We start from the raw sequence: 14586 nt of genomic DNA, 5'->3' as shown, positions 1-14586 counted from the left end.
AATTTGTAAATTTTATTGCAGTGAAATAATTTAAATTACAAAACTTTATTTCAGCACATTTACCTCATTTGACCTCTCTGAATTTACCAGCAAACTTCAATGAATTTCAAATTACCAGGGTCTCAGAGAACTACATCAGGAAAAAATGTTTTACAATAACACTGCAGCAAAAATTTCCACAGCAGGTCTGCAACACTGAATACTGGGACCAGTTATTTTCTGCACAATATATTAGAAGCATACCTACAAATAGTCATTTAATTAAGTAGTTAGAATATCACATTTCAGACATGTGAGTAAAAGATAAATTTCTTTCGGGGGAATTCCATTCAATAGCGTAAAGAATAATTTGTATTCTTTAACAAAGTATTACTATATAAAGTTTTATTAAAAAATAGTTAATCCAACTAGTAATATATTTACTGATTCTATTAAAAAGAAAAAGCTAACAAAATTTCTGGCATAAACTAAGTTATTTTTGAATTGTTAGCTCAGAATTTGGCATCAACGTGCCAAAGATAACCATCCATATATTTGTTTTTACTACGAGTCCAAGAATTTTTCTAAACAAACTGTGGTATTCCACCCAAATCATCTAAATTCCCTTGCGTTTAATTTTTATCATGCTCATAGATTAAAATGCCTAAAATTTAAAAAAACAGCGAGAGCTTGTCAGTAGTAACTTGTATCTCACCTTCAAACTAGAATATTACTTCCTGTTTGATTCCAATCATCAAATCTAATAGTACAACAAAAGATCTCTCAAAATACCATGTGCCTATTAAAAAAACATATTCATAAAAACCTGAATGTTGCACTTACAGGAAAATGGCCACAAAAGATGCAACAAATGGACGTAGTTTCTTTTATCCAAGACTTAATTCACCAAGGGGAACAGGTCCAATATATCTGAGAAAGTGAAAAAGATCAAAATTTACAACTGAAAACCAATTTCCTTTGCAAATATGATTGTATTCCAATATAAAGTAAATTATAGGCAATTAACTATAAATTTCATGTTGCCATTTCTTTTCCAGTGTGAATAAATATGGGATTTGATTAAAGGATGAAGACTGAAATCTGAGCTAAGATTCAGAATATATACATTTTTAAACTTTAAGGAAATCAAGGATTATGAGAAATGAGCAGGAAAGGGAAGTTGAGGCCAAAGTGAAATTAACAAAGCTCAAGGAGTCATTTTGACAATTCTTAGTTTTTAATCTTATGCTTTTCTATGCCTTGGTTGCAATACTTCCTAGGAAATGGTACTGGGATTCAATTTTAACATCTTTTTAAACCATTTCAGAAATGGAACAAAAAAAATCATTAAAAGCAATGAATATAGCTCACAAAACCTTGACTCTTATAAAATGGGAGTAGTTCCACTCAAAGATAAGTTATGCTTCTCTTACAGATAAGAGAAGTTATTCACCTCATTTGGAGTACTATATAACTCAAAAATGATACATATTTTGGAAAGATCAGGAAGGCAAACTGACCAGAATAGTATCATGAAACCAAATATTAAATTTTGAAAGTAGGTTGGCTGCAAAAAAAAAAAACCCTTTGTATTCCCTACATGTAGAAGGCTGCAGGGTTATCTAACTACAGTGGTAAATTGATGAATTTATCAGAGAAACAATTTAGTATGGTGAGAAATCTGACGTTTTGCTGCTGGACAGCACTCCTACATAGAGCTCTTCATGGAGTTGTTTGGACGTGCAAACTTGAACTTGATATTTTGCACTGTTTTGAAAATTCCAACATGGTGCAAAAGGTATACACCTCTTGATTTGAAAGCAACCACCATGAGAGCCTTGATAAACAAAGCACAACTTGGAAGGTGGTTTCAAAGCTATGTATACTGGTGAAGTGAGCAAGGATAAAACTGAACAGTGAAGTATAAAGTCAAGATAGAGTAGAAAGTTATCCAGAAATCAAAAATAAGCAGGAAAACCCAAATGAAGGGAGTTTTAGATAAGGAGTGAATAAGGCTAAAACACAGCATAACAAGACCAAGTTCACAAAGAATCAGACAGGATATGGGAAGTGTGTATACAGGTTTACCCAGCCATCCAAAGGTACAGCGTTCCTATGAAACGGTTCGTAAGTTGGAGGGTCGTAAAGTGAAGAAGCAATTACCATTTACTTATATGGGAAAAATTTGTCAGCATTCGCAGACCCAAAAATAACTTACCAAATCATGCCAAATAACACATAAAACCTAAAATAACAGTAACATATAGTAAAAGCAGGAATGATATGATAAATACACAGCTTATATAAAGTAGAAATACTTTTCTACAGTCATTGCCTGCACTGTTCTCCATAGCGAAAATCTCACGCAAGCGCTCTTGGCAAAGACACGGCACAAGCGCCGTCAGCAAGCGCTCCCGGCAGAAAATCTCATACAAGCTCTCTCAGCAAAAGCACCCTTGACAATTGGCAATCGCCTCTGATCTGGGCCAACAATTACGTGCCGGGCGGCAACTAATTAATTAGCATGTTTATTTCGGCTTTTTTCTTAAAGTTGCGTTGTGTGCCTCCCGGCTACCACTGTACCACTGCATGCTTCGCGGATCGGTATCGGTCGGCGACCTGGAGGGTGGGGGCCAGTGCACCACCCTAACCTCCGACTACTCAGCCTAACACACCATCATCAGTGTGCTCTGCGCTGTCTTCCCGATTCCGGTAAGTGATACTACACTGTACATACATTATTTCTACTTTATACCGGCTGTGTATTTTTACGTGTTATTTGGTATGATTTGGCAGCTTCATAACTTAAAGATTACTGGAGAGTGCTTGCGCTGTGTTTTTGCCGAGAGCGCTTGCGTGAGATTTTCGCTACGGAGAACAGTGCAGCAATGATTGTGGAAAAGTATTTCTACTTTATATAGGCTGTGTATTGATCATATCATTCCTGCTTTGACTATATGTTACTGCTATTTTAGGTTTTATGTGTTATTTGGCATGTAGGTTATTTTTGGGTCTGCGAACGTTCACAAAATTTTCCCATATAAGTAAATGGTAACTGCTTCTTCGCTTTACGACATTCTGGCTTACGAACCATTTCATAGGAACGCTCTACCTTCGGATGGCGGGGGAAACCTGTATAACAAGTTTTCAGTAACAAAAGAAAAGGAAAGGAAATATAGTAGCACTGAAGGAGGATACTACAATTCTAAATAGATAAGCAAGATGACCGCAGAATGTGATTTATTTGGCTTAAGGAATAATGAAAATGACATTAATTAGGCACTTTCGTAATAGTCCACTGGAGAGAATTGCAAATTCAATGGCAAATTTCAAAGATAAAAAGGCTTTCAACATAAAAAAGCTGATATGTCATCTAAGTTATCCTATTAAAAGATAGGGAAAGCATTAATGTTCAGAAAAGGAGAATTTCTGTTCACAACTAATTTTGTTATATCTTCATTCCAAGGAAGGGAGTAGCATTGCAGTTATGAAATAAGGCGGCGGGTGTAAAGAGCAGAAAACCAAAAATGACAACGTAAAATTTGTTTGGTGTAATTATGGAAAGAGATCAAAAATGAAGGTAAATATGCACAATTAGATAAAAACTCAGGATTGTTTTTGGTGACAAATATGTACTTCGACAATAAATTTACTTTGAAAACGTTGAAGCTAATTACAGTGACTTAAGAAAGGACTTCACACAAAAAAGGCAAATTGTGGATGAAACAATTAATACAGGAGAGATATTTGATGGTACAAAATATGTGGTATATATGCAATTAAGAATGTATTGACAAGAGCCATAAAAAGACTAGTTAAAGAAGTCTATATAATTAATTGGAAAGTGTTTTGAAAAAATCTGAAATTGATTGTCTGAATTAAACATTCCGGATGGAATTTTTTCTGACTAGAACGTGGCCTGCGGTGCATTCCCCAGTCAGTTTTGGGTCATTCACACCTTTTAATTAAGTAACCTAGTCTCAGGCATAGACAGAAGCATTATAACGTTTGCCATTTCAAAATTTAACAATCAAGTGTACAGCAATGAGATTTCTTCAGAATGACTGGTTGGCAAAATGGGTAGAAAGAGCTTCATGCAGCATTCATACATTCTAAATGCATTCTTAATCCTGACATCCAAAATCCTAGCATCCTAAATATACTTTGCAGTAGAGCTCACAAATAAGATTTGTCATGATGCCATGTAACAAGAGGAAAAATAACCTAAGAGGATGTGAAGTCCAGAAACAATTTTTTAGGGTACCATATCGGACAGGGGTCCCCAACCTTTTTTGCAACGCGGACTGGTTTATTATTGACAATATCCTTGCAGACTGGCTGACCTGGAGGCGGGGGAGGGGGGGGGGGGAGGGTAAGGTTGCCAACGGACAAGAGTAGCAGTCAAATACGTTGTGCTTACCCCGATAAAGACTACAATGACCATGAAGCCTTGCGCAGGAAGCAGTGCCCATGTGTGCCGATTTTTTTCTACAAATCATTTTTGGCGGTTCTGTTCAGGGAAGGGGAGGGTGGGAAGGGGGTGTTAATCACGACCGGAATATAAGTGATAAGTGGTTAATTTACACTTAATTTTGTTTCTAAAAGTGTTTATCTAACAAATTTAATATTAAACACACAGCGCATATTTTCCTCGCATGAATATAGTGATAAGTCAATTATCAGGGGAGGACAGGGGAGCTTGAAGTAAGTGTTGAACGAACTTCCAGTAGAAGTAGTAGAGGCAGGTTCAATACTATCATTTAAAGAAAAATTGGATAGGTATATGGACAGAAAAGGAATGGAGGGTTATGGGCTGAGTGCAGGTAGGTGGGACTAGGCGAGTGTAGCGTTCGGCACAGACTAGAAGGGCCGAGATCACCTGTTTCCATGCTGTACTTGTTATATGGTTATATAAAGTCACTTATAAGTCAATAGCATAACATTTTAAGTAACTTTTGGATATTAAACACATAGCACATATTTTCCCCGTATGAACATATAAAATCATTGCAACACACTAATATCGCTGAATCAAAGGGAGCCCTGGGCTTGCTTCCCTGCAACAAGACGGCCCTATGGAGGGGTGACGGGAGACAGCGATACTCGAAGGGGGTTCCTTAAGTCCAGTCTATTCCGCAATTCAGTTTTTGTTGCATTCATTGCAGAAAACTCCGCTTCGCAGAGATATGATGTTGGAAATGGAAGCAACGTTTTCAGTGCTTTCATGGCTACCTCAGGATATTTAGCCTTGACTTTGGATCCAGAATGCTGTCAGAGATGTTATATCAAACATACTTTTCATGAAGCCCGTCGTCATTTGCAAGCTCGAGGAGTTGATCTCCTTCCCCGCGCCGACATGGATGACGCGCGGGTAATGACCTTGCGTGCGTTCAAGCTCAACAGTGGGCGTGACAGGGAATGAGGAAGGGTGCAGCTGGCTCATATCGCCAAATCATATTGTTTCCTCGCGGCCCGGTAGCACATGCTTTGCGGCCCGGTGGTTGGGGACCGCTGATATAGGAGAATGCACCACTGAAGATACCAATGAAGGTACTTCCTCTGGGATTGAAGTTCTAGGAAATATGCAGAATTAATCGTGACAAAAAATATAAATGGGGTTGGGGGGAGGAAGAGGAGGAGGAAATTAGGGGAACAAAAGTCAAGTTGTAAGTCACAATAAGATCCAAAAGCAGAGACTTTACAGAAGTACTTCACATTTCAAAAGGGTAATAGCTTCTTCTTGAAGCACTTTTTTTTTAAGATGATAGAGTGGAGATTGTGAGAATCATTTCCCCAGCTACTTCAGAAACAAGTATATTGGCTAATATGCCACCACTCATCTTTATTGGAGGGATTCAGAGAGTTTAAAATCATTCAGAAAAGTGCAAGTTAATAATAGACATCCAGCAAGGTTAGGATATTTAAAAGATTTAGAATGAATGTTTGAGGGAATAAATATGAACACTTTGGAAGGTTGATCTTGAAGGCAGAGTACATGGTAAATGGCAGAATTGTTAACAGTGTGGAGGAACATAGGGATCTTAGTCTCCAAGTCCAGTGGAAAGTTCACATCTACAGATGTGCTGGGCTGTCCGCACCACTCCCTGCAGACTGTCTATATTTCTCACTGTCCATAAAAAGTAGGCAGGATAATCAAAGACCCCACCAACCCTAAACATTCTCCCTACTCCCCTCTGCTATCAGGCAGAAGATACAAAAGCCTGAAGGCACGTACCACTAGGCTGAAGGACAGTTTCTACCCTGCTGTAAAGACTACAGAATGGTTCCTTCATACAATAAGATGGACTCTTGACTTCGTAATCTATATTGTTAAGACTTTTCTGCTTATTATTGACTTGCACTTTGTGTTTTGTTATTCTTTTACCTTGTACTACCTCAATGTACTGTGTAATAAATTGATCAGTATGAACAGTATGCAAGACAAGCTTTTCACTGCACCTCAGCATATGTGACAATAAGCCAATTCCAAAATCTTTCTCGAAGAGACTAACACAAAGATTAAGTTTATATGGAACAAAATAAATCGGAAATGCTGGAATGTATGAAACAATTAGATACTAAAATTATAAGCACAAGAATGGTTAAATCACGATGGGCTCAATTGCCTTGCTAATCCTGAAAAACTTGTGAACGCAGCTTGTAAATCAAAATAGTACATTCCATTCTTTTATTAAAATTCTGTTGATGGCTTTAGACAAGGTTCATTCAAATCTCAATAACAGAGGGCATATTTAGAATTTAACTACCATTTAAGCAAAAATGTGAAGATTAAGCCTCCAAAAAGATCAGACCCACAAATTTTAAACCAGACAAACCAGTAACTGACAATGAAAAGAACAAACTACAAATGAGTTCTTGAAGGATTTGTCAAAACTCAGGAAGCAGTCTACACTCCACTCATTAATGATGTAAACTTTTCACTTAAGAATATTCAATTTTAACTTCACAAGACCGCTTAACCTATATTAAAGCACAGCTTATTAAGGAAAGGAGATTTACAAATCCAACCTAAAATTCCGTGGATAACCTTTAGCTTTCACAGAATTGCAACACAATTTTATTCTTTGCAAGCAAGTAAAAATTAAACACCAATTGTTGAATCAGTATTTAGAAATTCACCTACTTTCCTATACATGACCCCACAATATAAAGTACATTTAGTAATAATTTAATCAAAATGAAACTTCATAATTATGTATGACTATACATAGACATGCATCATGCAATACCAGTCAGGATAATTAGTTTAAATGTGTTAATTTTTTTTTTAGCACCACAGAGAATAACAGCATGTCTACACAGCATCTTCACCCAAGCATCCCAGAAGCTTCACAGGATCACTATCAAATAAAATTTGACTATCGCAAAAGATGATATTAGAAGGGATGACTAAAATCATTCAATATTCCAGATTTGAAAGTTTCTCACAGCTGAGCTTTGGTAACTAAAGGCAGCCACTAATGGAAATGATCAAGAAACTGGAAATGGAGGAGTGCAGATATTTGGAGGAGTTAATGAAAGGAAACGGCCATGGAGGGACAAAAATGAAAATAGATGCACAAAAAAAAATTGAGATGTTGTTTATCTGGGCCTTAGATATGAAGGGCAAATGCACAATTGCGTGTAATTATATTAGTAAATATCTAGTTTTACAGGAATAACCATTGTTGTTTTTGGAAATTATAGGTGGCATGAAATCCAAAAAAGGGGAAAATGCAATTAGTCTGTGCTATTAGGACAAACAGAACAGAAAGGTTTCAAATTTACACAAAGGCCATTGGGAGCATGTCCAAATAATCAAGTCCAAATGTAACATGGCTGTACATGAAAACCTCCGTCATAGATGAACTGAGACACAAGAGACTTCAGAGGCTGGAATCTGGAATGTCAAGCAAGATTCTGCAGCAGTCAAGTGTGTCAGGCAATATCTCTGAAGGGTAATAGGCAGTCAATATTTTGCATTGAGACCTGGTGGAACTGAGTGATGACCAGGAGAGGAAAACTGCTGCTCAAATGATTCTACAAATGTGCTCAAAGGTCATGAGGTCAAGTACAGGACTTCAAAACTGTTGATGATAAAAAATGAAGCTTCAAGTAGTGATGAAAACACTGGGCCAGATCACACTTCTTGCAGTTATTCTTAAGACAGTCCTGCACTGTGACCCACAACTCAAAGTTCAAAGTAAACTTATTATCAGAACATATCTGTCACCATATACAAACTTGAGGTCTGTTTTCCTGCAGGCATAATCAGTAAATCCAAGAACCATAATAGAATTAATGAAAGATAACACCCAATAGGGTGGACAAATAACCAATGTTCCAAAAGACAACAAACTGCAAATTCAAAACAGAAACAATAATAATAATAAGCAATAAATATCAAGAACATAAGACGAAGAGTCCTTGAAAGTGAATCTACAGGTTGTGGGAAGAGTTCGTGATGTGGCCACTTTGTTGTACTTGTGTTCCCCAACATTGCACACTAAACAATCAAATACTGACCATTCTATTCACCAAGAGTTCTCCTCTGTGATCCTGACCACAGTTTACATACCACCACCAGCCGACTGTAATCGAGTGGTTGAGATATTGGAAAATGCTATCAACAAACAAGAAACAGTCACCCTGACCCATTTCATATCATAGTCAGGGATTTCAATCAGGCTTGTTTGATGAAATCTCTGCCCAATTACCATCAGCATATAACCTGAAGCACCAGAGATCTCAATACATTAGAGGACTGCTACACTAAGATGAGGAATGCCTACCGTTCCATGCCCAGACCACATTTTGGGAAATCTGATTATGCAATCTTGCAATTGACCTCATGACCTTCTATCTGCATACATGCAAAGGCTAAAGAGCAAGATGACAGAGATTAGGGCAACAAAGAGCTGGTTGCGGGAGGCAGCAGAGTGATTACAAGATTTCAAGTTGGTGGTCTGGGCCATGTTCATGGACTCATCAGTGAATCTGAATGAATACGCCATGGTTGTTACAGACTTCATAAAAACAGTCATACATGAGTGAGTCCCCACAAAATCATTTAGAGTCTTCCCCAACCAGAAGCCCTGCATGATCTATGAGATCCGCAATCTGCTGAGGGACAGTTCATAGACATTCAGGTTTGGCAACCAAGGAGGTTACCAGAAATCCAGGTACAATCTCTGGAAAGCCACCTCATGGCGAAGTGGCAATTCTGGACTAAACTTGAATTAGTTAAGTATGCTTGACAGCTCAAACAGGACTTGAATGCAATCACCTCTTGTAAAGTGAAATCAAACAACACGGGTGACAACAGGGCTTTGCTTCCAGATGAAATTAAAGCCTTCTATGCTCGCTCTGACCATCAAAACATGGAAGGACCATCACAGACTCTCATATCCCCTGATGACCCTGTGATTTCAGACTTTCGGGCCAACATGAGAGCATCCTTCAGGAGGGTGAACCCACAGAAAGCATCAGACCCAGTTGGGGTGCCTGGTCAGGTACTAAAGACCTGGGCTGATCAACTGGCTGGAGTGTTCACTGAGGCCAAGATCTTGAAGTTTGTTGATTAGTTTTGAAGGGATGTTAGTAATGAATGCCAAGCTGCACAAAACCTTGGAATTCTCTGGGCTCATTACCTGCAAAAGAACATAAGAAATAGGAGCAGGAGTAGGCCATCTGGCCCGTTGAGCCTTCTCTGCCATTCAGTAAGATCATAGCTTATCTGACCATGGACTCATCCCCACCTACCTGCCTTTACCCATAACCCTTAATTCCCGACATGGCTCATACTTGGAGCAAAATTGCATGGATACAGGCCTTCAGCACAATTAGTCCATGCAAACAACCATGCCCACCCAGTTAGTCCCAATTTCCTGTGTTAAGTCTATATCACTGCCAGCACCATCACTTCATATACCTATCCAAGTGTTTCATGAATGATACAATTGTACATGCCTGAACCACTTCCTCTAGTAACTCCTTCCATATACTCAACCACACTTTGAGTGGAAAAAGTTGCCTCTCAGCTCCCTCTCACCCAAAACCTCTACACACCCCTAGATTTTAGACACCTCGACCCCAGGGAAAATACAGCTACCATCCAACTTATCTATTTGCCCTTATGATTTTATAAAGCTCTGTAACGTCACCCCTCATTCTCCTCCATTTCAAGAAATAAAGACCCAGCCTAACTTCTCCCTACAACTCAGGCTCTCTTGTCCTGGCAACTTCCTCAAAACTTCTCTGCACTCTTTCCAGTTTAGCCACATCTCTCCCATCACACCTCCAAAGGAGATGGAAGAGATCTTAAACAGATTTTTTTGCATCAGTATTTACTCGGGAAATGGATGGAGTACATAGAACTGATATAAAACAGTCAACTCATGGGCTGTATCCATGACTTTATCTGGATTGCAAAATAGTAAGTGCTTGCTGTCAAGGCAAATTGGGAAGGGCCAAATTCCCAGGGCCTGACAAGGTGTCCCTTTGGACCTTGTGGGAGAATAGTGTAGAAGATGCAGGGAGCCCTGGCAGAGGTACTTAAAACATCCTTAACCATAGGGAGATAATGGAGGACTGGGGGACGGCAAATGTGGATCTATTGTTCAAAAAAGGTTCTAAGAATAAGCCAGGATATTATAGGCTGGTGTGCCTGATATCAGGATTAAGTAAATTATTGTTAGATACTCTAAAGGACAGGATATGTAAGTATTTAGAAATTGGGCCTGCTTAAGAATAGCTAACATGGCTTTGTGTATGGTAGGTTGAGTCTAACCAATCTCAGAGTTTCTCTAAAGGTAGTGGACACTGTCTGCGTGAACTTCAGCAAGGCCTTTGGCAAAATCTCATATGGGAAACTGGTCAAGGTTTTGTCACTTGCAATTCAGAGTGAGGTAGAAAATTAGATTTGACACTGCCTTCATGAAAGAAGCCAAACAGCCTCTCTGACTAGTGACCTGCGTCAATGGTGTGCCACAGGGATCGGTGCTGGGTCCATTGTTGTTTGTCACCTTAATTAATGATAGGTATGATAATGTGGTAAAATGGATCTGTAAATTTGCAGATGACACCAAGATTGGGGGTGTCGTGGACAGCAAGAAGGGCTTTCAAAGTTTGCAAAGGGATATGAACTAGCTGGAAAAATGGGATGAAAATGGCAGATGGAATTTAATGCAGCAAGTGTGAGCTGTTGCATTTTGAGAGAACAAAACAGGGTAAAGCTTACACAGTGAACTGTAAGGTACTAAGAGTGCAGTAGAACACAGGGATCAGTGAATACAGATCCATTATTCATTGAAAGGGAATATTCCTTGAAAGTAGAGAGGGTTGTAAAGAGAACTTTAAGCAAACTGGCCTCCATAAATCAGAGTATTGAGCACAGGAATTGGAATGTTATGTTGTAGTTGTATAGGATGTTAGTGAGGCCTGATCTGGAGTACTGTGGGCAGATCTGGTTACCTATGTACAAGATCAAGAACAAGATTATTTCATACCATTTCCAGTACACAAGTGTAAAGCAGAACAAAATAATGGTTACTACAATCTGATGCAGCACAGAAAAACACTATAAGATAAAGAACACAATAATAAAAAAGCACAGTAAATACAGCTTATATACATAGATTGATTGTATGTCCATGAATTGAAGCTAAACACATAAGGTGACTCTCAGGAAATGAAGGTATAAGAGCCTCAGGAGTTACTCTACCAGGTTCAAGAACAGTTAATACCCCTCAACCATCAGGTTCTTGAATAAAATGAGATAACTATACTCAATTGACCCATCATCGAAATGTTCCTTCAACCAATGATCTCACCCCACCTTCTTATCCTGACATCCCCTCTCCAACTTCTTAATCTGACTTCTTGTATTTTTTATCCAGTCCTGATGAATGGTCTCGGCCCAAAATGTCAACTGGCTACTCTCTTCCGTAGATGCTGCCTGGCCTGCCTGTGTGTGTTGCATCTCACTTTTATGGACTCTTTATCTTCTTATCTCATGTTATTTATTGCCATTTATTAATATTAGCATTTGCACAGTTGGTTGTCTTCTTCACTCTGGTTGATCATTGACTGATTCCGTTATACAGTAGTTACCATTCTATAGATTTGCTGAGCACAAGAAAATGAAGCTCAAGGTTGGAAATGGTGGTATATGTACTTCGGTAATAAAATTTACTTTGAAATGATAAAGTAGTGGTGGTGGGGGTTAGTGGGTGCAGGTGTTGATCAGCTTTGCTCCTCAGGAAAAGCAACTGTTTAGAGAGTCTGGTGGTCCTGGCATGAATGTTATACAGTCACCTCCCTGATGGGAGTGGGACAAACCATCCAAGAGCAGGGTAGGTGGAATCCTCCATGATGTTGCTGGCCTTTTTCTGGCACCTTTCTATATGTGTTGTCTTTGATGGCAGGTAGGCTGGTGCCGGTGACGCATAGGGCAGTTCAGACTACCCGTTGTAGAGGCTTCTTGTCTACTGCAGTGCAGTTTCCGTACCGTGCAGTGATGCAGCAAGTTATCATGTTCTCTGCTGCGCATCTGCAGAAGGTCACGAGTATCAATGTGCATAGTCCAGCTCTCTTCAGCTTCTGCAGAAAGTAGAGGTATTGGTGAACTTTCTTAATTGTGTAGGATGTGTTCTGAGACCATGAGAATTTAAGTGAGATGTACATTCCCAGGAGTTTGAAACTACTAGCAGTTTCTACTCCTGTGCCGTTGATGTAAAGACACCAATAAGATTGAAACAGAACAGAGAAAATTTACAAGGGTGTTGTAGGAATTTGAGGACCTGAGTTGTAGGAAAAGGTTGGATAGGTTAGGACTTTACACACTGGAGTGTTGGAGAATGAGGAGAGATTTTATAGAGATATACAAAATTATGAGGCCTATAGGATTAATGCAAGCAGGCTTTTTCCATTGATGTCGGGTGAGATGAAAACTAGAGGTCGTAAGTTAAGGGTGAAAGGTGAAATACTTAAGGGGAACTGGAGCGTGAATTTTTTCACTCGGAGGGTGGTGAGAATGTGGAATGAGCTGCCAGTGGAAGAGGTAAACACAGGTTCAATTTCGACATTCAAGGGAAATTTGGGTAAGTAAGTGGATGGGAGGGATGTGGAGGGCTATGGTTCATCTGTGAATTGATGGGACTAGGGAGAATAACAGTTTGACACAGATGAGACAGGTGGAAGGGCCTGTTTCTGTGCTGTAGTGCTCTATGACTCTAACAGGGTAATCAAAACTATACACAGTACTCCAAATGTGACCTCACCAATAACTTAAACAACGCAACATAATATGCCAACTTCAATACTCAATGACCTGAATGAAGGGCAGCACAGCTGTGACTTGCAAACAAACCAAAAACCGCTGAGAAACTCGAGTATGGGGGTTGCCACAGCATGACGTGCTTCAAAATAACTGAGTTCCAAGTCAAAAAAAAGTACATTCGACCCTTTATTACGAAGCCAGCGAAGACAAATGATCTCATAGCGATAAAAAACTAATGAAGCTACATTAGTAATATAGCAAAATAAGCATTATTAGCATTCAAATTAGCATAACTAAGCATAATTAGCGAACATCGCAAATGAACATAATTAGCGATTTAAAAAATGATTCCCCAGCTGCCTCCAACTCTCAACTAAACCCAAATTGTGAATTAGTAACTATACTCTCTTTCTCCTGCTCCATGCCCCAACTCACATGACAAATTACCCATAATAAACATGCAACACAAAATACTATTCAGACAGAAACTAGATAGTGGCATGCAAAAGTTTGGGCACCCCGGTCAGAATTTCTGTTATTGTGAATAGCTAAGCGAGTAAAAGGTGAACTGATTTCCAAAAGGCATAAGTTAAAGATGACACATTCCTTTCATATTTTAAGCAAGAAAACTTTTTTATTTCCATCTTTTACAGTTTCAAAATAACAAAAAAGGAAAAGGGCCCGAAGCAAAAGTTTGGGCACCTTGCATGGCAGTACTCAGTAAAACCCCCTTTGGCAAGTATCACAGTTTGTAAACGCTTTTTGCAGCCAGCTAAGAGTCTTTCAATTCTTGTTTGGCGGATTTTTGCCCGTTCTTCCTTGCAAAAGGCATCTAGTTCTGTGAGATTCTTGGGCCGTTTTGCATGCACTGCTCTTTTGAGGTCTATCCACAGATTCTCGATGATGTTTAGATTGTGAGGGCCATGGCAAAACCTTCAGCTTCCACCTCTTGAGGTAGTCCATTGTGGATTTTGAGGTGTGTTTAGGTTCATTATCCTATTGTAGAAGCCATCGTCTTTTCATCTTCAGCTTTTTTTTTTACAGACGGTGTGATATTTGCTTCCAGAATTTGCTGGTATTTAATTGAATTCATTCTTTCCTCGACCAGTAAACATTCCGCATGCCACTGGCCGCAACACAAGCCCAAAGCATGATCGATCCACCCCCATGCTTAACAGTTGGAGAGAAGTTCTTTTCATGAAATTCTGCACCCTTTTTTTCTCCAAACATACCTTTGCTCGTTGCGGCCAAAAAGTTCTATTCAAAAGCTTCAAAGGAACATCTAAACAAGCCTGATGCAGTTTGGAAATAAGTCCAGTGGACCGATG

General features: G+C 39.1%; 1 protein-coding gene across 1 annotated transcript in view; it reads right to left on the bottom strand.

Annotated features, from left to right (window-relative positions):
* The window catches only part of LOC140211554 (adenomatous polyposis coli protein-like), a 188189-nt gene that overhangs the window by 171382 nt on the left and 2221 nt on the right, over nt 1-14586 (bottom strand). The window contains 1 exon segment of the mRNA XM_072281384.1: nt 823-909. The gene's annotated coding sequence lies outside the window, so the exon portion shown is untranslated.

Source organism: Mobula birostris, chromosome 17 (assembly GCF_030028105.1).
Source record: "Mobula birostris isolate sMobBir1 chromosome 17, sMobBir1.hap1, whole genome shotgun sequence".
NCBI lineage: Eukaryota > Metazoa > Chordata > Chondrichthyes > Myliobatiformes > Myliobatidae > Mobula > Mobula birostris.
This window is presented reverse-complemented; position numbering and strand designations above follow the sequence as displayed.